Source organism: Delphinapterus leucas, chromosome 5 (assembly GCF_059928025.1).
Source record: "Delphinapterus leucas isolate spDelLeu-1000000601 "Yukka" chromosome 5, BTC_Dleu_Yukka2, whole genome shotgun sequence".
NCBI lineage: Eukaryota > Metazoa > Chordata > Mammalia > Artiodactyla > Monodontidae > Delphinapterus > Delphinapterus leucas.
The window spans coordinates 92,919,513-92,944,506 of NC_143133.1; the positions used below are offsets into that span (position 1 = coordinate 92,919,513).

General features: G+C 39.4%; 1 long non-coding RNA gene across 2 annotated transcripts; it reads right to left on the reverse strand.

The window, feature by feature from the left end:
* Positions 1-159: 159 nt before the first annotated feature.
* Positions 160-21,032, reverse strand: LOC149749183 (uncharacterized). Of its 2 annotated transcripts, XR_016393340.1 has the most exons (3): positions 5,451-21,032; positions 1,845-1,897; positions 160-1,540 (listed from the first exon to the last, which is right to left on the reverse strand). It is a non-coding gene; the product is annotated as an uncharacterized LOC149749183 (long non-coding RNA). The 2 variants fall into 2 exon arrangements; XR_016393339.1 differs by lacking the exon at positions 5,451-21,032 and having other exon boundaries at positions 1,845-5,440.
* Positions 21,033-24,994: the final 3,962 nt, after the last annotated feature.

Consider the following 24,994-nt stretch of genomic DNA (forward strand, 5'->3'; position numbering starts at 1 on the left):
GCTTTTAGAGTTTGTCCTGTTTTAATGTATCTCCTATCAAAAATAAATCAAATTTAAATTTAAAACCAAGATTTAAAAAATATTTTAATAGGAACAGAGAAGTTTCAGACTCACAGTAGAACAGGGGTTTTTTCCACAGTCATTTCAATAATAAATGTGTTTTCATAACCATAAGTGTATCTAGTTATTGCCAGCTTAAAAAAAAACAAAAAAAGGTGAATCAAAAAGTACAAAAGCAAACAGACTCTTCCTTCCTTGCCCTTTACTCCCTGTACTCAGTACCCTCTGATTCCCTATCACTGCTGCTGTGCAGCTCTGCTCGCAGCCCAGTCCATAACAGCCAGGTTAAGCAGCAGCTTTTTTTCTTTTTATTTACTTCTATTCCGATGATGCTAATCATCAAACTATTCCCAACCAGTGCTAGTTACCATTAAGCGTTGCTCATATAAATTATGCTTCATAATTAGCTAATTGTGCTATACCCAATTCTTGTTATGAACACTTTAACTATAGAACTCATTTTCCAAATTATTTTTTCAAACTTTTTTCCAAGTGTGTGTACACATATCTTACATAAAAGTTATCTTTTGTTTTGTTTTTACCAAAAAAATGAGATCATAATAAACGTACTACTTTAGACATTTTTTTTTAACTGCACGGGACATTCTGAACTCTTCCATGCTAAGAAACGTAGATCTCCCTTATCATTTTAATTCATCACATTACACTTTTTCTACCTACAATATAAGTTTAATTAATCCCCTATGCCTTGGGTATGTATTTTCCTTTAAAACAATGAACACTTCGAGAATTTGCCTTTCTTCATTAAATATGGCCATGGTTGTCTTTGCAGTATCTTTACAATGTTAGTATATAAACTATTAAAATGAATGTGATTCCATTATCATTTAAAGACAGACACATAGGTCAATGAACCCTGGCTATTGCCTTTGCTGAAGCTATAACAAACCCAGGAGTAATCGAGGTTCACCCAAGATTTCAGATCCACCCAACCAAAGCAGGATATATGTATGAGTCAGCATTCTCAGATCTGTTTTAAGTCAAATCATTTCTTAGATGGGGATTTCATTCCATTCAATTCAAGCATTTTTTTAATTTGGTAAAGTGCAAGGCAGTGTGCTAAGGAAGAGAGAGGCACACTCTACTGAGTCACTGTAATTGTCCAGGACACTAACAATCTAATAGGGAAATATACATACATAAGACATACTTAAATAAGTATGATGCAAAAAAGACTTGTAAGTAAGACAAAATAAACAAAAGTGTTCTAAGAAACACAAAGGAACAGATTAAATTAGGCTGGGAAGGTAGCATTGGATTTGCTCCTGTAAGAGTCGGTAGGATTGCAAGAGAAGAGAGAAGACATGGGCTGTTGACATGGGCTTGATTCAAGCTGCTCCCAGCTGTAGAACCTCTCTCCTGTTTCCACTGTGTCCTTTTCAGTTTTCTCTTCCTGGGCTGCTATGTTTCTGGGCACGCCCAGAGGATCTTCAGACTTCACAAACCGGTCGTGCAGAGCCTGGCATTTCAGTAAGAAACAAAATGCTGAGTAACAACATGAAGTCAATCTGTCTCTTGCCAAGACCTGGGAGGCCTGGGTGGTTTCCCAATCTTAAAGAGGCAGAAGGATATTAAAGCCAGCTCCCCGGGGGAAAACCTGGATGGATTAACCAACACAGAAAACGCTGTGCACTAATCCAATTCGGGTAGGTACACCACCTGTGATTACTACTGGTCACTCCCAAATCCGATGGGCTATCTGAAGCTCTCCATTACTTTGCCTTTTTTTCCCATGACAGCCTAACATCCCACAAATGACTTACTTTTGTGAAGAATCTTTCATGCACTGCAGAACAGAGATATTGTGCAGTCAGTTCTGGGTCAAAGAGGAAAAGTTGAAGAGATTTAAACAGGAAATGACTCAACTACAAAGAATTCAAACGTATAAGTGAATAAAACGAGCCAGGCACAAATGATGAATTCTAGGTGTCCTAGAAACAACAGGGCCCATTGCCAGCTCAGATGGGTGGAATCCCAGGCTGATGAAACACTCCAGAGCTCCAAGGAGAGCACTCCTGGATCCATCACACCCGTGTCACAAGTTTTCCACCAGCTCAGCTCTTATTCAACACCCTGGGGCCTTTTGTCCAATCCCTCATGTTTGACCACTTGTTCTAGGAACAAATGCTGGGGTGACCTCACACTGTCTATAACTGAAATGAACAGAGGAATCAGCAGTCAGAGCAACTCAAGGAAGACCGAGGGCAACTCAGGAATTTCTTAATTTAATCTTTGCTTAGAATTCTCAATCAAAAATTTAAAATATGGTTATAAAATAATAGCTACTCCTGATGGAAAATTTGGAAAAACAGAAATCTAAAACACAGGAAAAAACACGAGTCCGCCACTGACATATGTTGGGTATATTTATTTTCATTCAGTGCTCTCTGCCCACATGAATGTATAAAATTGTGATCATATTATATATACATAGTTTTTTTTTTTGTTTTTTTTTTTTTGCGGTACGCGGGCCTCTCACTGCTGTGGCCTCTCCCGTTGCGGAGCACAGGCTCCAGACGCCCAGGCCCAGCGGCCACGGCTCACGGGCCCAGCCGCTCCGCGGCACATGGGATCCTCCCAGACCGGGGCACGAACCCATGTCCGCTGCATCGGCAGGCGGACTCTCAACCACTGCGCCACCAGGGAAGCCCTATACATAGTTTTAAGTTAAGTTTTATCTAACATTACACTCTAGTCATTTCCCCTGTTATGAAGCATTGTAAACATTGATTTTAATGGCTGTATAATATTTCATCCTACAAGTAAATGACAATTTATTTAAACAGTCCCCTTATTGGGGCACTTAGACTGTTTCCAGTTGTTTTTCTGTTTATTTTTTGTGTGTGGGGGGTTGTTTTTGTTTTTTTGAAGTTATACTGTGATGAATATCTGTACATATAAATATTTTACTACAGTTAAATATATTTCCTGAGGATCCATGTCAAGAAGTAGAATTATTGAATCAAAGAGTACTCTCAAAGTTTTCTAAAGTTATAAACAGATAAACCATGTTGTATGAGCAATGTAGTGTATTACAAAAAAAACATTTGTTTGAACATGAAACAAATCTCTTTGAATCACCGTGGGTGGGTCAGGGAGTCCACGGCCACACTCAGCCTTATTTTGTACATTTCACCTATAGTCCCTTGAGTTTCCTCACGCCCTGCCCCAGACCCCAATCTAGCCAGTGCTTTCCCATAGCTGATCATCTTTTTTCACTTGAAGGATTTGAAAACTGTTGAACTCAAAGGTTCCCTGTTCTTCCCAGGCATCCTACGTCCAAATAATCTGAAGGAGCAGGTTCTCTGGGCCATGAGACTAAATGCTCTATCTCCCTGTTTTACCCACCTGCCTGCATCTACCCACACGTATTGGGTGGACCAAAAACTTTGTTCGGTTAGTGAACATGTTGTTCAGTAAAGTTCTTTGTGAAAATGAAAAATGTGTCTTTTATTTTTACTTAAAACCAAACGAACTTTTAGCCAACCCAATATATATGTATTCTCTTCTGTAAATGTCGTGTATAGGTTGTCAACAGCCAAACTTATCTCTCCAGCCCAAATTTCTCCTCAATCCAACTGCCTACCTGGCATCTCTATTCAGATGTTTAATAATCATCTCAAACTTAATACTATGTCTAATACCAAGCTATTGATCTTTCCCAAACCTGTTCTTCCTGTAGTCTTCTGCACATATGTTAGTGGCAACACCACCTTTTTCTTTCTCAGTGCCCAAAACCTTGGAGTTCTTTTTCACGCCTCTCTCTCACATCCCACATCCAATCCATCAGCAAATATTTGCATCGTTTCTCACTGAATTATTGCAATAATCTCCTTACTGGTCTCACTGCTTTTCAGCCTATTTCTCAATACAACAGTCAGAATGGTCCTATTAAAACATAAATCAGATCACGTGACCTCTGTGCTCAAATCCACCAAAGGCTTCCACTTCACTTAGAGTAAAAGACAAAGTCCTGGGCTTCCCTGGTGGCGCAGTGGTTGAGAGCCCGCCTGCCGATGCAGGGGACACACGTTCGTGCCCCAGTCCGGGAAGATCCCACATGCCCCGGAGCAGCTAAGCCCGTGAGCCATGGCTGCTGAGCCTGCGCGTCCGGACCCTGTGCCCCACAAAGGGAGAGGCCACAACAGTGAGAGACCCGCGTACCGCAAAAAAAAAAAAAAAAACAACAAAGTCCTTAAAATGGCCAGACACAATCTTCCCCTCTCCCTGCCTCCGTACCCATTTCACCGTATGTTTCACTCTTTTCTCTTTCTTATCTCTGCTGTAGCCACACTGGCCTTTTTGCTATTCTAGGAACAAGGCAGGCACTTTCCTTCTTCAGGGTCTAAATACTTCCCATGCCTTTTATACTCCTCCCAGATTTCTGCATGGCTCACTCCTTACCTCCTTCAAGTCTTTACTGGTCTATCTTCTTTTTTTTTTCTTTTTTGGTCTATCTTCTTATGCGACATTTCCTAATCATTAAATTTTAATTATAAAACTCCTGTTCCAATGCTCCATATCTCCTTTTCTACCTTATTTCTCTCCATCATGCTTATCACTCACCAAAAGACCATACTTATTTGGTTTATTGTCTGTCTCCCCTCACTAACGTCTGTTTTGTTCACCACTATATCCTTAGCACCTCAGTTAGTGCATGGCACATAGTTGGAGCTTTAAAAATACTTGCTGAATAAAGTAAAGGCAAACCATGAAAAAGTATAGGTAAGGATTTCTGAGTCTCGATCACGAGAAAGTGATAGGCACCAAAATGTCTCCACTCAATATTCTGATTCCTGTTACAGAATCAGGGCCAAAAGTACACAAAAGAACCAGCATTATTACAGGTCAGGTGAACCAGGCCTAGCGTCTTTTAGTTATTCTTAGATATTTTTGTAAATTTTACACATTATGGAATTTTTTAAACTTCTATACACTAAAGCAAATCAGCAGGTTTTGAAAAGAGATCATTTGGGGGTTTTCAGCATTTCTACTTGGTCACAGAATGTGGCAACGGTTTCTGAAAATGGAACCAGTATCAAAGGGGAAGGACTGAAAATAACATGGAACTGAGTGGCTTCTAAATTGCTATGCACCTTATAATATCTCATTCAGACCTTCAACAACTGAGAGTCGAGGAACAGCATTCCAATTATAACAATATTAAAACTGAGGTTCAGAGAGAATAATTTCTTCAAAGCCACACAGGTAGTAAGTGGAAAGCTGAGAATTTCTTCTAACTAGCTCCCCAGTATAGGATTTAGAATCTATTGCTCCTATTTTGACTAATTAGATGACTTAGGAGAAATCATTTAATATTTCTATCTTGGTTATTTGCAAAACAATGTACATTCACTTTAGACACATACCTTGGAGTGAATCAGGGTGATGGTCTCAGGTCTTTCTGGCTTTTATTCACTTCTCACCTCTTTCAGAAGAAAGCAAATGTTCTCAAAGATCACGTCCTTGTGGCTCTTGTGTTTCTCGTTGAAACCTTTAAAGCTTCAAGTTAAACCACAGCCACCACTGTGACACAAAGCCTCCTGGAACATTTTCCCAAGTGAAACAAAGAGACTAGCTGTGTAAGGATGTCAAGAAAAGCTAGAGATGGAACTCCATGGTGGCTATCCATGTGATGGACTTTGTTTAAGGGGATCCTATGTTGCCAGCACTGTCACTTGTCAAGGACAGTAGCTGTTGGCCCAGCATTAAAATGTGTAGATTGGGAGAGCTGCCAGTGAAAGCAAACTGTTTTGTGGTATGGGCTATGTTGTTTTGGGGCATCAGCTGAAGTTCACCATTGATGACCACCTGAACACTGCGTTTCACTGTCAGTCCACCCAAAGGAGTGACTCAGCAAATTGGAAGATGAATTTCTAGGGAGAGGCAACATAGTATAATGGGAAAAAAATTAGAATAGAGGTGAGGAAATCCTAATTTTAATTCCAGTCCACCCAAAGGAGTGACTCAGCAAATTGGAAGATGAATTTCTAGGGAGAGGCAACATAGTATAATGGGAAAAAAATTAGAATAGAGGTGAGGAAATCCTAATTTTAATTCCAGTGTTGTGACACATCCCTCCTTTAACTGACCTTGGCCTCATTTTCCTCATTCCCTCACTCATCCAGTCACACATCCAGACATCCAACAGGTATTTATTAGATGCCAACTTGTTTTCAAAGGATTGGGTCAGATGATGTGAGCATTTCATGATTCTGCTTTATGTGTATTAAGGATAATAATAATAGTCTCATCTACCTCAAAATGATGTAATGAAGAGGAAAATCCAGTTGCTACATTGGTAAAAATGGAAATAATTATGTTTGTCTTGCTTACTGCATGGATTTACTATGAGAATCATGTGAGATAATTATGTGGGTATACTTTATGAACTGAAAGCACTATATAAATGTGTAGGAAGATAGGTACCTTGAGGAAGGTGAAACTTATACCATTGTTGGATATTAGTGAGAGAGAGCGAGAGAGAGAGAAAGAGAGAATGACTCTAGAAACTAATAAAATCTAGTGCCATTTTTCTTATTTTTTTTTGCAAAAGCAAGACTTCCAAAACTAAAAACAGAAGTTAGCTTAAATAATTATCTTTATAATTTTGCTAAGAAAACACACCATAATAACCAAACCTGTGGTTCAAACTATACTCTTGTGTTATACTGACTACCAGTAGTTTTAGGTGTTCAACCTCTACAATTCAATATTAGACCTGTGGGTAGGGATTTTTTATTGCTAATATATAGGTTAGGATTAAGTTTTGCTTCACGTTAAAATAAAATAAAATAAAGCACACTGCCAGTGCCTAAAGCAAGCCAGAATTTGGGAGGATTTTTTTCTCAGATATAAGAAGTCTGGAGGAAGACAATCCAACTCTGGCCATTGCAGAATGTTTTATCTTTTTTCTCCATTATCCTAGCATGACTTTTATTATTAAGGCCGTCTCAGGGCTGTTAAAGTTCCAGTTATCACATCTGCATTGCAGGCCAAAAGAAGAAGGAAAAGCAGAAACGACCCCTCCCAGCTGAGCAGCCTTTCTGGACTTCCCAGCTAGTAATGATGCTTTCCTCTCTTTGACAGAAAATAGTCACGTGGCGACACTTAGCCACAAGAGATGCTGGGAAATGTAGTTTTCCACAAAGACACCCTGTGCCCATCTAAAAATTGGGGTTCTGTTAAAGAGGAAGGGGAAATTGGATGTGAGGGTAGGCAACTAGCAGTCTCTTCCACACAAAATATTAATAAAAAAAGATGTCAATGGGTAGAATTTCCTCAATTTAACATTTTCCTCCATAAATGTTCCATATTCCTTTGGTTTTAATAATATTACCATTTTTTTATAATAGCACACAATAGAACTGACTTGATAAAAAATAATATGCATTTTTTAACTTAATTATTTGTATTTCATTTTATTTTAAAAAAAGCAACATGATTTTCAGGTGTTTCAAAACATGATTATATTTGAGCCCCATTAATCCAAGTCAAAGAAAATCTTAGATGTCCAGTTTAGAAACACATCCTGCGTGGAACTAAGCTGCCAGCTCCCATTCTGTCAACAGCCTTAGCCCAGAAGCATTTGCAGTGTTCATGGGGGATGGGTTTCAGGACCCCTTCAGATACCAAAATTCTTGGGTGCTCAAGCCCCTCATATAAAATGGCATGGTTGCCTATAACCTATGTACATCCTGCCATACACTTTAACTCATCTTTCGATTACTTATAATACCTAATACAATGTAAATGCTAAGTAAATCATTGCCAGCATGCAGCAAATTCAACTTTTGCTTTTTGGAATTTTACTCTCTGGAATTTTTTTTTTTTTCCCAAATAGTTTCCACCTCTGGATAGTTGAATCCACAGGTGCAGAACCATGAATACGGAGGGCCAACTGTACTAAAAAGGATATTGACATGAATGCCAGCATAAAACAAGGCATCTCTGAATGTTTTTTCAACCCAGAAGAGTGTCTTTCTACCATGGCCATAGCGTGTGCATCTTTCTACATCTGTCTTCAAATTCCTGGCAACATGCTTGTGCTCTGAGTAAAATCCCCTTAGTGTGCTGTGTTGAGCTTACCCATATGTGTATCTGTGGGACTTTCTGTTTATTTAAAATTTGCCTCAAGACCTTAAAGAACTCTGAGCAACAGTGCCTGAGGAGCTCATTTCCTAACCCAAGGAGCATGGCAAACCAACCGGGTTATGAAAGAGCAGTGGAGCGTCCCAGACTGTCCCTGTTGTTTGGGGAAGTGCCCTCTGAGGGCCACAGTCCTGGGATGGCAGCCAGATGAGAAACATAAGCTCTGAATTTCGAAGCAACGTTTTTATTTCTTTCAAAACAACTATCTCTATATGACATAAGCTTAATTTCAAGGCCATTTGGGCCTTGCTGGCAATAGTATAATTCCTGGATTAAATAAGGTTTGGAGAAATTTGAAAAATCTAATACGTTATGTGACCTTGGACAAATCACTTAACCACACCAAACTGTTGTTATTTTATGAATAACAATAATAATTACATTAGATTATTAACATAGTAATCCCCCCACCAAAGTATTGCAATACTATTAAATACATGTAAGAAAAATAACTACTTATCATCCCCTATTTGGTCAAAGAATTTTTGTCACTTACTAAGACGGTTTTAGCAAGACTTTTAATTGAGAGGTCAGAAAGTTACTCACACTAATGAGGGAACAGAACTCTATAATCTGTAATATCCTAGCTGGCTGCAGTGTTCTACCACCCTAGATCTTACTGTCTCTAGACTCCTTTTTTTCTTCCTTGGGTTGTTCCTTAATTCTGGGCATTTTACTGTTCATTGTCTCTCCCTCTAAAGGTTGGCAAAGGAAAGTAACAGCAATTCTGATAAACAGAGCAAATATAAATGGAAATGAACCAAAGGCAGCTCTGTTATATTCAGTAGAAAATCATATCTTGATCAAATGGCACTATAACTTGGGAGGCAAAATGGAATGGTAGCTAGAACATAGGCTCTGGAGTCCAGAGTGGGAAATTCATGCCCTGAAAATTATTCTGTACTGGCCACTTGACCCTTAACAAATCATGCAACCTCAGAGACTTCGTCTAAAGACTTTGGGTGGTAATAGTACATACTGTCTAAGATTTGTGAGAAGTAAATGATATTACCCATATAGTGGGTGTGAAAGAATTTCAATCTAAAATAGAAAGGAAGGATATAAAATGAAGAATCTCACGCATTTGCCCTCAGGAAGACAAAATTTAGGGACTAAGAGACTGATTTCCCACAAACGCCTGACTTACAGAAAACTGATAGTGTCAGAATTTTCTCAGATGGTGGGGGTGGGGTGGGTGTTTGGTTGATCAGAGGTTGTCTGTTATCAATCTCAGGAAATTCTGCTACAGGTATGAATAGAAGATGACCCAGGTCAGGTTGATCTAACAAACTGGGCTGACCTGAGCTTTGTATGTGTGACTGGACTGATGGTGTCTGCTCAAGAAGTTTTCAAGTCTGGTTTCTGTTTGTTTTTGATTCTGACTGACTCTAACTGAACTCTCCCCTCTTTACATCCCCTGCGCATAAATACAACCTACGCCAGACCCTCAACAGACTCGCCTATAGCTTGCTACAGTTTGCTTGTCTTGAATTGCAATTCCTCTGACTACTCCTGAATAAACTCTTTTTTTTTTTGAGCTTGCCTCAGTTTACCTCTTTATTTAGGTCAGCATGGTCAATGTCCTAAATATTACCTATTACTATTAAGTGATACTATTATGAGATATCTTTATGTATCAACAACAAAAGAATTCCCCTAATTTGAAGGTCCATTTAGTTCCAGCAATATCTGATCCCATGGAAATCTAGCACAATGAGACACCCCTGGAATGACTATAACAGGATTAAGTCTGTTTCCAGGTCGCTTCAGTAGGAAACTTGAGACTTCATTATCTGTTTGTCAATGTGTTATTTAATCCATAGTTCACTCACAGTCCCTAACTACTTTTCTTTTGTCCTCTTCCGGTGTCTTTAACAGCCCTGCGACTTTGAGGCTTTGCTCCCTTCCCGATTCACAGTTCATTTTCATCAGCACTCCTGTTTCCTGTTTTGCCCCCGTCTAGGTTGTTTTGCACCTCTAACTCCTTCCCCTTCCTCTTCAGAGGACATCAGCAACATTTCCACTAGGGATGGGCAATGCCACCAGCTTCTCTTGCTGTAGCTTTTCCTCTTCTTTCTTTTTCTTTTTTTAACCTCCTTTGAACCTTCCTAAGCTTCCTGTAATGACTGCATCTCTGTTTCAGCTATTTCAGTACTTCTGGGGCTTTAGAGTTTGATCTGGATTCACGTCTTCTAGCCGAAACCATCTCAAACAAGTAGTTTGAGGTTTTTGCTGGAAGGTAATTTGAATTTGTTTATATGGCCACCAACTCCCAATTTAGATGTCATGAAACCTCTGGAGTGGAGGAGTGACCTTCCCAGATTACCTTCCTCTTATTATCACTCAGTTGCATTATTAGTAGGGACGGGCTGTTTTGTTCATGACTCAACTTCGCTTCTTATATAAGTAATTACTGCTAAATCAGGAGAATTAGGAAAGACTTTCATTTCAGGAGGGTTGATGAAGAGTTAACTAAACTCAACCATAGATAGATATGGCTATATTTCTATGATTTGATATACCTTCATCACTATGAATGATCACATACACATACATGAGTGCACGCACTTACACAAAAACACACAATTACTCCTTTGTAATATTCCGGCATCTTTTCCGCAAGGAAGACACAAATTCAAACTGAATATGACAAAATAACTCAGCTGCCATGGCAGACGACCAATGACTTCTTCTGCTTCTTTTCTTTTTCTTTTTTTTTTTTAATTTTGGTCACCACTACTTAGGTGAAGAGCAAAAAAGCCCAAAATATTTCTCAGGCTGCTGTCAAATGATTGAGGTCTGAGATGTACATTCATTCATTCAACAAATACTCACTGAGCACCAACTATGTTCCAGGTGCTCATAGCACAGCTACTTACAAAACAGACCAGACCCCCGCCATCCAGAACCTTGTGTTCGGGTGGGTAATCATCATTCAGGATCAGCCACCCTGCTCCTTTGATCAAAATCCAATGTTGTTTCAGATTCCAAGGGGAGAAGGTTGAGGCGAGAACAGAGACGGAGTTTATCACGTGCCCCGTCGTGTGGTTTCCTAACAGGCCAAATGCAACACAGACGGAGGTATTGCTCACTCTTCCTTCCTGTTTCTGTCACTCAGAACTCACAGCAGCATTTCAGGAGCTAGATATTTCATTTCCTACCAACCTAAGACTGGTGTTGTGTTTCTTATTATTCTCATCAAATGAGAGGGCCATTCTCTTACCGAACAGTATTTTTGCGCTGCACCCTGACAATCCTGAGTAGAAGTCTTCTCTTGCCTTGATTTTCTCTAGGGGGCAAGATAGTTCCTCAGAGGGACCTTCTCTTGCTCTGTAACATCACTGTTCAGACTGACGGAGATGTTTACTGAAAAATGCCACCCGTTAAAAGTCACCATGAAGTTCTTATGTGAATCCCTACTTTAGTCTTTTTATGTTTTTGATTTATATGCTAAAAAAAAAGTAAGCAAGTATTTGCCATTCACATCTTTCTTTCATTTCTATAATTATGTTTTTATAGTGTAACTACAGATAAAAAGCACTTTCCAAGTCTTTTTACTATTATCTGGTTTGTGTAGAGTAAGGATGTAGGAGTGAGTATATTTGGCCCGTGTTTATAGGTAGTTGTGAGTATTTCTACAGATCTGCTATTTTCTAAGAAGTCTAACTGTTCTTGTTTTCAACTAACAAAAATTGGAAAATAAAGGTTGTGGGAGTATAAAATGAATGCTTGCGATGTTTGTCATTTTTTTAAACCCTAGTTCTGTGGCTCTTGAGTTTTTCTAAGATGACTTCGCCTAAAAGCTAAGGCCAAGCCAAAGCCCTTGTAAACAAGTGACAAGGGACATGATAGCTCATAATGAATGCAATCTGGGCTGTTTGTGGCATATTGTGTGGATAAAAAGTAAAAGGCTAATTTTGAACACAAAAGAAATGAATAAAGCCTCTTGCTACTAAGAATTAAGAGAAGACCGTTGGAAGGCAGAATCATTCTGTACAGCTGGACCTACATCCTCCCGCAGATTGGCAACCTCGCCATATGGTTAGGAAGTCCGGCTCTTACCCAAGTGGCTCGTATTCAATTCCCCATTTGGGCAAGAGTTGGGAGGAGGTGGAGAAGAGCAGTTAAGACACTGCCTAGATTCAAGTCCTGCCTTTACTACTTATTTGCTATGTGCTTTCTTAATAACCTGAGCACAGAATAACAGTACTTGTCTCATAGGGGTGTTTTAAGATTTAAATGAGATAATCCACGTAAAGCATATGGCTTAGCTGGCACATGGTCATCAGTGTGAGATATTACTGTGATGAAGATGATGATGATGCTGGGTGTCCAGGGAGACACCAGGCTGAATGCACCTAGAATGACCCAGAAGGTTACTGGAAGCCAGGAGTCTGAAATGTGAACCAGGTGACAAGCTTTAGAAGGTGGTTAGAGAATTGAGGGGGTAAGTTGGCAAGGTTATTAAGAAGGCTATGAGGCAATGCCTGTAAAGTCAAGAGGGGTAAGGGTGCCCTTTTGTCTCCTGTGGAACAAAGTGCATCACCTGTCCTAGATCCAACTATTCAAGGGCCTGGACCTCAGCAGAGAAGACATTGAACCCAACGATCACAGTTAAGGTCAAATGGGGCAAAGCTATTTTTCTTTTCTGTTTGTCTCGTTTTGAATACTCCTGAAGAGGAATTTTATGGTTTTCACTCTTCTAAGATCGGAATTCTGTATAACGGAAGGAAAACTAGCACTCTAGTAATCCTCTCTAAAGCCATACACATACATGATTAAATAAGGAGACCCTGTGTAGGATGATAAGAATGACAGAGCTCATCTGACCAAAGCACGAAGGAAATAAATTCCCTTCTAAACATGTTACAATTATATAAGCCATAAAATATATTTCCATAAAATGAGCCATCAATTTGAAAATACCACTACATATAGTTTGTATAATTACTAAACTGGTAATTGAAAAATGTAAAGTTGACAAGACTCAAGAAATAGTTGTGGAGTACCTATTTTGTGCATTATTACATAATGATAGAATCATGCTGTCCTGTTGCTTTATGCATTGATTTGCATTGCCTAGTCAATTTCTACCTAATTTCTTCAACCTTCATGAAAAATAATAATCCAGAATCTCCTACTGAGAATGCAGTAGCATATATTCATAAATTCATAGCATTTTAGAGCTGGAAGGACTCCCAGAAGAGAATGAAAATCAGTGCCATAGGCCTTCTTCAAAATGCTAGTTAATGTCCCAAGGAGCTTTTGAAATTTTAAAATATTATTTGGAAACCATCTTATAAAAGAAATTATTTAGTCAAATATGTTAACTGGCTCACTGAATACCCACCTATAATAAGAATTTATTCATCCTAGCAATGTCAATTTTAGGAAGCACAGAATAGAAATTCAGATAACATAAATGATGGATTCAAAGTGAATGGCATGAATCATTCATTAGAGTGAGATGGCAATCAGTAGGGCATCTAGAGAAATAAGGGCTAGCATTTGACCTGGTTATTTCTGTTCCCAGCTGAAAAATAGTTTCTACCTTCTGCCCAGCTCCTCTTGAGGTAGGCAAATGTTAAAATAGAAAGAAGAGATCATGTGCTTTTGTTTAGTATGGGCTCATGGGGAAAGTCCTATAATATTTACAGCTGGTTGCTATGGAGCCAGCCAACAGCGAGCTCAGCTAATAAATTTGGACTGACATTGTGGGATGGTGCTACAGTGGCATTTAATAGACAACTAAGCATTGGAGTTGTGCAGCAGAGGAAAAGTAAGGCAGGAGGATACTAGCAAAGTTCGCCTAATAGAAAGTCACAAAGTGCACAGAAGAATGGTTGGTTTTCAAACGTCACAAGGTATTTACAAATCCGGGGGAATGAGATATGCACATTGAGTGCCCATGAACCCTACCACAAGTAGATATCCCAGGGAGAGAAATTTAGCTGCACATTGTAGCCAGGGCACAAGGGGAAGCTGGTTAAACTATTTGGGTATTTAGCTGAGCTTTGAAGTAACTTTGAAAACCCACGTTCCAGGCTCGTTGGATTTCTTGAGTTGTCAGGTCTCCACTGTAGAACTTCTGAAAATAATCAGAAGTTCAGTTGGAAAGAGTTAAAGAGCTAGCTGCCTTCGTTTTGTTTTAAATGGGCAATGAAATCACAATGACAGTCATCATTAGCCATTCTCTTCTATGGCTCGGGACAGAACTTTTTTTTCCTGTTCAACGCTTCGCTTCCTGCTTGGTGTTTGTCTAAGCAGGGAGGAAAGTCATCCTTCAAACTCTGCAACAACAGATTGCAAGCTAAGGCTTTTCTACACTTTGTTTAATTTTCCTGAAATGTCCTTTTTTCCAGAAATGATTTATTGGTAACCCAGCATGCATTACTTCTTACTCAACACTCCCCTGGGGACGTAGTTAAAACACCGCTTAGCTGTAATTCTCCTGGGTGGGGAAGTGGCGGGTGGTGGCAATGAAACCAAAGCCCAGATTTGAGCAACTGTGGGCTGTTGACCTTATGGTAGTCTTTCATGAAGGGAGCCCTCAAAACACCACAGCCATTCAGCAAACAGTGTGCATTTCATCTAAGCCTGGCTAGCTTTGTGCTTGCCTTTCTTTAGGCTAGAATGATCCTAACCAGCAATGTCCTTGTGTCATGATGCAGAAAGTTGGCAAGTGCACACGAGGATAATGCTGAAGTCTAACTTCTGAGTGGGGGAGGGAATCGGAGAGAGAAGTAAGCTCTGCACAATGGCTAGTGGTTCTCTCTCCTGACGTTTGTTCCAAGAGAAGTCAATCATTGTGCATTGTCTTTTTGGAAGTGAATACAGCATATTATTTTTGAGTAAAATTTGAGAGTTCTGTTTGTTGTCAAATATATGGAAAATAGAAGCACTCTGTACTTGATTTCTTTCCTTTTATTTAAATGGCTCTTAACGGCATTCTTCTATGTGAAGGAAAATGATGTAATCGGTCTCTAAAGATGAAACTGATTTAATGATAGAAATGTTAAATATTAAATCTACTAGAACTATTAGGATAGGTTACCAAAGTTTTTAAAAAGTTCTCATATGTAGTGAACTTTGTTGATTGCCTACTCAGCAAAATGTCTTTCCCTTCTTCCCAAAAGAACCTCAATTTTGCTTTCCTCTCATCCAGCCATGTGTCCGGAAGAGATTGATCCCAGCTCCAGAGAGAAGTCTGATTGGTCTGAGTAATGCCAACCCTCTGTCAGTCAACCAATCAGGAATGGACATGTAATTCAATTCTGGCCAATAAGGTGTAAGCAGAAGTTTACACCTATAGGCGCTGGAAGATTCTGGGGAGTTATCCCTTGCTATTCAGAGAACCATAGGAATCCATCCTTTTCCTCCTTGGATGGAAATAAGAAAGCACATGGGCCCAGTAGTATAGTCATCCTACATCCACAAGAGGAACAAAATTGAGGTCAAAGCTGTGGATGGTCCGTATGACATCACTGAGCCAGTAGATCAATCAATATACTTCTTTGTTGTTTAAGCCATTCAAGTCAAGCTTATGTTACTGCAGCTGAAGGCATCCTTTGAACACGGAGTGATCTATCTGCCAAACTTCATCCCGTGCATCTCTTAGTTTTTTGCTCTCTCTTCTTCTTTCCCTCTCTCTTTTCCACATATGAACCCCAACTTTTGTTTTGACTCACATTACCCCACTCTTCTCTCTGTTTTTCTCCCTTTTGCCCTTCTTCCCACTAGTGGTACACATAGGTATGTATTAATCTCATTAGTCCAGGATCAAAGAGTAGAACTACCACTACGTATAACCCTGGAGCAGGTGGAGTTTTGCTCCTTTTCCTCCTTGTACTTTGGCTATCAACACCCCTCACCTCCCAGTAATTTCCTCCACTGCTCCTTACTTACCTTAACTACCTGTGATGCATTCTGACAATTTCTATTCTGTTGTTTCATTTTAAAAAGTTGCTTGTCCCTACTCAGTAAATTGATTTCATGGGTGGGTTGTAACTACCAAAAACACTGCCTTAACCCACAGCAGAAATTGATGGGCAATATGACAATCTCGCAAGGAAGTCTTTGAGGGTAGTTAAGGTCTTACTCAAACTTGAATAAAATGGCAGCCAACACAAATTGGAAAGGATTCTGTTTATGTGAGCTTCTGTAATATTTTTTTTCCTAAAAAAGCAAAGAGTGAGTAAGACGGTATACAAACGCTGACAACTGATGTGATCCTAGTAATTTGGGGAGCTCTTTCTGAAATGACAAATGTATTTAACAAATACCATCATAGTTATTTCCAAAAGGTAGAGATGTTTTCTTCAAAAGCTGTTGGTGTTCCAGAGTCAACTTACTGATTGCATTTTTATGTGTAACTTCTTAGGGCCTATTAAATACATCTGTTTGTTCATTAATTTGTTGGCATTGCTACTTCTTTAAGAGCTGGGAATTTGATAATGGAAGATTATCTGTAAGCACCATTTTTATACTGTTGGATTGTGTCCAAACTATGTTGGCTTTCCTGTTGATAACTAGTCGTTATCAGCTGTAACCACTCTTAACGGCCTGTACGTACAAAGGCCGCACATATAGAGTCCATAGAATGCTTGAGGATCTCATGATATCCAGGAAAGCCTTGTTTATAAAGTGCTATATAAACATAAAATGTGATTATGAATTTTTAAAAGTAAAAAACTCCCTTTGCTTAACAAATCACTCATGAATTTTGATATGGTACTGAGTTCTATGAATTTTTTCCCACAACTCTAATTAATACACACACACATTTGATTTTTAAGCTTATATTCAAAACAATGCATGCTGGTTAATTATCCACAAGCCTTAAGCTCTCCCTTATAGAATATATTAGGAAATAGGTTTTCTTCCATATATAGTTATATTTATAATGTGATACATCCAGAATTGTTAAACGATGTAATGTAGCTTTAATAGTTAAGACAAGGTTTTGGAGACTGAAAGCCTCCAAATGCATATTTACTTCTTACTAACTCTGTGAACTTGGGTGAGTTACTTAACCTCCTAAGGTCTGGAATTTCTCATCTGTAAATTGGGGATAATATAATCCCTTCACAAGGATGTTATGATTGTTCTTATCTCTACCCTTTAAATTAATTTCATGATTCTCTAGCGGATCATGACCACCAAAAACACAGCTTTAATCCACAGCATAAACTCTGATATTTAGAATCACGGGCACATGGTAAATTTGTAGTATGCGGGTGTGTGTGTGTGTGTGTGTGTGTGTGTGTGTGCGCGTGTGTGAAGCACTTATCACCGTAATGAAACCTAGCAAAAGCTCAGCAAATGGTAGCTTAAGAAATGATATTATTAACAATAATAACTAATGATAATCATGAAAATTTTATCTCATAGCTCCTTCATTATAAGAAATGCAGAAATCTAGAATATGATGCTTTCTCTTTAGTGTTGGGGGTTCTCGCCACTGCTCCCCAATCACCCATGTCTATAACTAAGGATGTATGTCATGGCCTTTATGCTTGAATTGTGGAAGAATACTGCGATACACATTTCTAACTCCCCGAGGCGCATGTGTGTGTGTGTGTGTCAGGAGGGACAGGGTGCTGGTCTCAATCTTCTTGCTAAAGGAACTTCCTTGAAAATAAATACGCTGAAAATTAATGACAGGAAACTTCACAAAATCAAAAAGAGGATGTCAGGAAGTACAGGATGTGAGGTTGTTTTCATTTCCTTCAGTGTTTTTCTTATTAATCATATATATTTATAACTTTAAAAAGCTGAAAACTTCACTCCTTAAGACACAGTTTATAAAATTAAAAAGCTGTGATACAAAAAGAACTAGTTTAATACTTCCTGTATTATAAACAGCTTTTAAGTCTCTGATCCTACATTACTGGACATCTGAATAGGGACTTGTCACACTCATGCTCATTCATCTATAAAACCGTTGCACACTCAGGGGCTCCATGCCAATATGGAAAGGGCACAAAAGCAAAGTACTAAATGGTAGAAACTGACAAGGAAAGGCTTGTTTGTTTGTTTTTCTTAAATTCTGATCATTACTTCTTTCCCAGAAGACAACTTTTGAACACAGGGCCCTGGGCAAAGCAACAAATGCTCAAAACTAAAACCTCCTTCTCCCTGTAAGAATCAAGACTACAGAAGTATCAGTACCCTCAGTGCTTGAGCGGTCATGTGCCAGATGAGCGTTCTGTGTTTTTCTATATGCAGAGAAAAATGAGCATGTTGCCTGCACATTTTTCTTTATGAAATGAGGATCTGCATCCTGTGGTCGTTACCAAGCAGCACGTTTCCTCTCAGACACTGAAACACAATTTATCTACAAACAAATTTCTAGAGTTCTTATTTGGCTGGAAGCCAAAATAAAAAACAAACAGAAAAAGTTGTTTTACAGCCCTCTGTTTTGCTGAACAGATAGATATGAAGGTTGTAGGTGGGCTTGTCTTTATTATTCTCCTTGACTTATTAACACCTTGGGACTCAAAGCATAAAGTTTAATCCATCTTTTAAAGAATTATGATCTGAGTCAAATAGTTCAAAATGTTATAATTTAGCTCCATGCACAGAGTTTAGATTTGAGAGGCAGAAAGTCTCTTGATAGTAAAAGCAGCCCCTCCTTTACTACTTGATAAAATTCTTGTGACGGTATATGAAGGACATATGTTTCCATCTGCCCAGCATCCCTTGCTCTGGGAAAACACCACTCCCCCTTCCACGTGATTTTAGAGGGGCTGCCAGTAGTGACTGTATCCCACTCCCACACGTGACACAGATCTGGCCAGTCCTAAAATTTTCATTTCCTGAAATTGAGATATGATGCTGAGGTTGACATGCTTTCTTTCTCCCCGGATGTCAAATTAGGCCAGAGGTCCCAGAGCTACCAGCTGCCAACTTCACCACGCACAGAGGAGGTGGAGGGGGCCCAGCTGCAGAGGGAGAGGATGACACCGACACAGGAGCCAGGAGAGGAGGGGAAGGAGAGGAGAACAGCAAGATAGGGGAGGGGAGGAAGAGAAGAAGAAAGAAAGAAGAGAAGAAATTTAATCTAACCTCAATGGAGCTATGATTGAAGCCAGCTGATTCCTGAACTTCCTAGATACTCAACAAATTCCTTCTCTGTTCAAGCCAGTTTAAATGAGGGACGTGCAACTGAGAGAGTCCCACCTAAGACAGTAGCTGATGTTCCATCGTTCATTCATTCAACAAATGTCTCTTGTGTGCCTCCTATATGCCAGGTGCTAAACGTGTATGGGGGGGCGGTGCACACGGTCCTTGCCCCTTTACCCTCACAGAGCTTATACCCTGGCTGGGGAAATAAACATTACACACATTCCATTTGAATATCTATATTCAATTTTTCATTTTATGGAAGAAAAGAATAGGGTACTGAGAAATAGCACTAGAGGAGAATGAGTTGAAAGTCTACAGTGTTGTTAGAATAATACTTAAAATGGCATGCATGGATTGCGATTTGGCAGTGCAGATGCGGGAGCCCAGGAGCCTCATCCTAGCTCCATCGAAATCGGCCATTTTTGATTTTTTTCATCAGTATTTTATAGTTTTCTGAGTACAGGTATTTTACCTCCTTAGGTAGCTTTATTCCTAGGTATTTTATTCTTTTTGTCATGATGGTCAGCGGGATTGTTTCCTTAATTTCTCTTTCTAATCTTTTGTTGTTAGTGTATAGCAATGCAAGAGACCTAAAGATTGTCATACTGAGTCAAGTAAGTCAGGCAAAGAAAGACAAATATCATATGATATCGCTTATATGTGGAATCTAAAAAAAGGGTACAAATGAGCTTAGTTACAAAACAGAAATAGAGTCACAGATGTAGAAAACAAACTTATGGTTACCAGGGGATAAGGCAGGGGAGGGATAAATAGGGAGATTGGGATTGACATATACACACTACTATATATAAAATAGATAACTAATAAGGACCTACTGTATAGCACAGGGAATTCTACTCAATACTCTGTAATGGCCTGTATGGGAAAAGAATCTAAAAAAAAGAGTGAATATATGTATATGTATAACTGATTCACTTTGCTATATCCCTGAAACTAACACAACATTGTAAATCGATTATACTCCAATAAAAATTAAAAAAAAACCTGCAAGAGATTTCCTCATCAGCAAAGAGGCAATAACTGTCTTTATTTCTCAAGGATTGTAATGAAAATCGAATGAGAAAACACAGCTGACGCACATTTGAAAAGAAGAGTGTGGTATAAATCCAGCGTGTGCAGGATAGAAGAATAACAGGACAACCTGGGGCACCTGTTAGGAAGCCTGGATGTTGTCCTGTCATTGGGGAGGCATTGAAGGGGCCACAGCTGGAAAAATATGTGAAGGTTAGTGGCCCAAAAATGGTCACTAGCAGCATTGTTTGCATACACAAAGGATATGCAACACAATCTTTATTTACTTATTTATTCTAACCTATGATGTGTTGACGCATATGTTTTAGTTAATAATGTCCAACATTCATTGTTGAGCAATATTCTGAGGGAACCTCTGGATAATGTTTAACATAATAACAGTTTTTTGAAACCACTTAAGGCATTTCCCAGGTGGCTTTTGTGCTCTCCTTACAAGACGCTTTAGGCCATTTTTTAAAGAAATGCCAAAAACAAAACAGCAAAGAAGGAGTCACCACTATCTCACTAACTATTGAGTTGACTTTTAAAAATCTAATTATTAAAATAACACACTAGTGTTTTGAAAAATTCAAGTAGTACAGAAGAACATAAAGTGAAAATTCCCCTTCCCACCCGCCCTATTCTCCTTGCCCAGAGGAAACTAATCTTAACAATTTACTCTGAATCCTTTCACAACTTTCTTTATCTGTATAGTCAGCTGGCTCTGGAAAGCTGAGTAGCAGTCTCTTGGTAGACAAAAAAAGGGAGCTTTTTTCTAGAAGTGGAGAAACAACATGAGCATGCATTGTCATGGGTATGATTGGCTCCCAGTCCACTACTCTTCTAAATTAAGTAGTTCCTTAAAAAACTAAAAATATAATTATCATATGATCCAGCAATCCCACTCCTGGGCGTATATCTGGAGAAAACTCTACTTCGAAAAGATACATGCACCCCAATGTTCATAGCAGCACTGTTCACAATAGCCAAGACATAGAAACAACCTAAATGTCCAGTGACAGATGAATGGATAAAGAAAATGTGGTACACATATACAATAGAATATTACTCAGCCATGAAAAAGAATGAAATAATGCTATTTGCAGCAACATGAATGGACCTAGGGATTATCATACTAAGTGAAGTCCGTCAGACAAAGACAAATACCACATGATATCACTTATATTTGGAATCTAAAATATGGCACAAATGAACTTATTTACAAAATAGAAATAGACGTACAGACTTAGAAAACAAACTTACCGTTATCATAGGGGAAAGGGAAGGGGAGGGATAAATTAGGAGGCTGGAGTTAACATTTACACACTACAATATATAAAATAGATAAACAACAAGGACCTACTCTATAGCACAGGGAACTATATTAAATATTTTGTAATGACCTATAATGGAAAAGAATCTGAAAAAGTGTATATATATATATGTATGTATGTATATGCAGCTGAATCACTTTGCTGTACACCTGAAACTAACACAACATTGTATACTTCAATTAAAAAATTAATTAAGTATAATTTGGCCTGAGATCACCTTGGTAATCAGGCAAAATATTCCATCGTACTCATTTAAGTGACTTTCAGAAATTCATGGGTCTCACTTTGCTATACAGCAGAAACTAACACAACATTGTAAATCAACTATACTCCAATAAAAATTAAAAAAAAAAAAAAGAAAGAAATCCATGGGTCAAAACAAACATCCCAGGAGTATGTTATCCAGAAAAAAATGGGGTTGAGTTGTGAATTTGTGTCTTGGCTACTTACTGCTCTTCAACATTGGTCCCTGCCCTGTGTGCTATGCTCTGGGCAGGCTCAGTGGTCATCTCCACTGACCACAGGCTGGCCGTGCCTCCATCTATAGCATTCTCCCAGCAGGGTTCTCTTCCTACCATTTGCAAGCTTTAGCCTGAACCTAGGAAGGGCCTTGCCTTCATCCCCTCCCTGTCTGGAAGATCCCACAATGCTGGCCTTTTTTTTTTTGCAGTACGCGGGCCTCTCACCGCTATGGCCTCTCCCGTTGCAGAGCACAGGCTCCGGACGCGCAGGCTCAGCGGCCATGGCTCACGGGCCCAGCCGCTCCGCAGCATGTGGGATCCTCCCGTACCGGGGCACGATCCCGCGTCCCCAGCATCGGCAGGCAGACTTCCAACCACTGCGCCACCAGGGAAGCCCGCTGGCCTTTTTTGAGGCAAGATGTTGGTGTGCTAGTCTTTTGTTTTTTAAATTCCTTCATAGTTCCCTTTTTATGAAAGGAAAGGCAAAGAGGCAGTAAACAACATCACCCACTGAGAAAACTAGTATTGCAGCGGGCAGAGGGCCCAATGAAGGACGGGAAGCCCAGAAGAGTATGGTTATGGGGGCAGGTGGGGACCTGATTAGAAGTGTCTGTACGGGGGACTTCCCTGGTGGTCCAGTGGGTAAGAATCCACGCTCCCAATGCAGGGGCCCGGGGTTCAATCCCTGATCAGGGAACTAGATCCCACATGCTGCAACTAAGAGTTGGCATGCTGCAACTATGAGTCCTCATGGCACACTGAAAGATCCCGCGTGCTGCAACGAAGACCCAGTGCAGCCGACGTAAATAAATAAATAAATAAAATATTAAAAAAACCACAAAATAAAGTTAAAAATGAAATAAAATTCCTTCATCCATTAAAAAAAAAGAAGTGTCTGTACGGTATTCTAATTTGTATTTATATAGGCATTGTGGGGACGGGATGATGGAAGGCTTTAAACAGTGCAGCGGCAGAAATCAGATTCCCCTTTGAAAAAACAGCTCTGGTGCGAGCAGGAACAGTGGGTTGGAGGGGGACAAGCCTGGAGGCAGTGATACCAGTTCGGGACCAGGACAACAGTCAAGAAAAAGATGTTGTGGACACAGCATCTTAATCTCCTCAGGTACCTGAGGGAGTGTCCATTCTATTGGCCTACGATTTGGATCATAGGCCAGTCTCCCGCCATAAAAGACAAGAAAAGCCGGAGGCATGCATTTCTAGCCTTCCTAGAAGCTGGAGGTAGGGCTTCGACAATAATTCACCCTGGTAGTGCTGGTTGAAGAGGCGACAACAGTGATCAGGGCAGCAGTGATAATGGCCAACGTTAAGGCATCCAGAGGCTGCTGGCGGCGGCAGCAGCGTCTTAGCTACAGGGGTTCAGTATAATGATGCTTGGCTGTGGTTCTGGTTGCCTGAACTCCCTACGTTCCCGCCCCTTTTCCAAGCCTGAGATCTCTGAGCAATTTTCATTCGATTTTTAAAATAATCCTCTGAGGAGGTAAGGCAGATGTTATGATTCTCATTAAGGGGAGGGAACAAACTCTGAAAAGATAGGGGATTTGTTTAAGAGCAAAAGCTGGTAAGTGGCATACCGAGGCTTGGATCCAAGTCTTTACGACGGGGCTCAGTACTCTCTCCACTACCCCCTTGCTTATCAAACTCGGCAGCTCATAATCCATGGCATATGTGGCAAAGCAAAGGGAAGTGCTAGAAACTATAGCTTACTCACTGCACAGCTTTCTAGAGCTATGTAGAGGTCTTATTAAAAGTTAAGTTATTTAAGATCATCTATAATGGAGTAAAACGCAAAATCCAAGTACATTTAGCAAATTCAAATAAATTTTACTTTTGTAGGAAGTGAGCATCTAGATTCCCCAGAAGTACAAAAGCATTCACCTCTGTAGTGTATACTTTGGTAGGAATGTATGAGAACTTCTGAAATGAAACATCAGCCAATTCTCAGGCTAGTGTTGCAATTAGCTAAATGTCCCCATTTAACTTAGCAACCACCATATTTAACCCCGCATATCTGATCTATGTGTACATGATTAATATCCTCATTCATACGTGTTCTTAAAGCCCAGAAGTCCAGAGCATCTTAATAAGTGTGTGATAAAATTTATTTGACTAAAGATTGGTAGAGATGCAAATGCTAACGAAGCTGCTAAAACTACATGAAACACTCTGGTAAATACCCTACTGAAAGAGAGAGAGAAAATGTCTTTTCTATATCTGCATGTTATACTGAAATGAGTATTTGTCATCTGGAGATAATTATGTGTGATGATTTCATAGTGAGGAAACAAATTCATGTTTCAATGAAAGGGTAAGGCAGATATGAATCATAATCATTCTAAATTATAGTTATTAAAATTCTATAAATTCAAAACATTTCAATTCTATGACTCGGGCAACGAGTCTAGTCCGAGCAGCAGTGACCAAATTTTCAGAAGTTCTAATATATATATATATATATATATATATATATATATATATATATATAGGTTACAGCTGACCACAAAACGTCTCTAGATTACTATTACCTGTGCCCATTTACCCATTCTACTATTCATTCAGGCACTGCTATGTCGTAAGGCAAGATAAATCCCACATAAGTAAGGAATTATAATACGATGTGATATACAGTAATAGAAGTACATTACAAGGCACAGCATAACCATCAAAGAATAAACTGCCTATTGGCTTCACTGAAGGGCTGACTCACCCTCAGGGTTGGGTCCTAAAGGAAGCATATGAGAACAGCAGTGGACAGCATGCTCAGAGGTGAGAAAGGTGAACAGACGACAG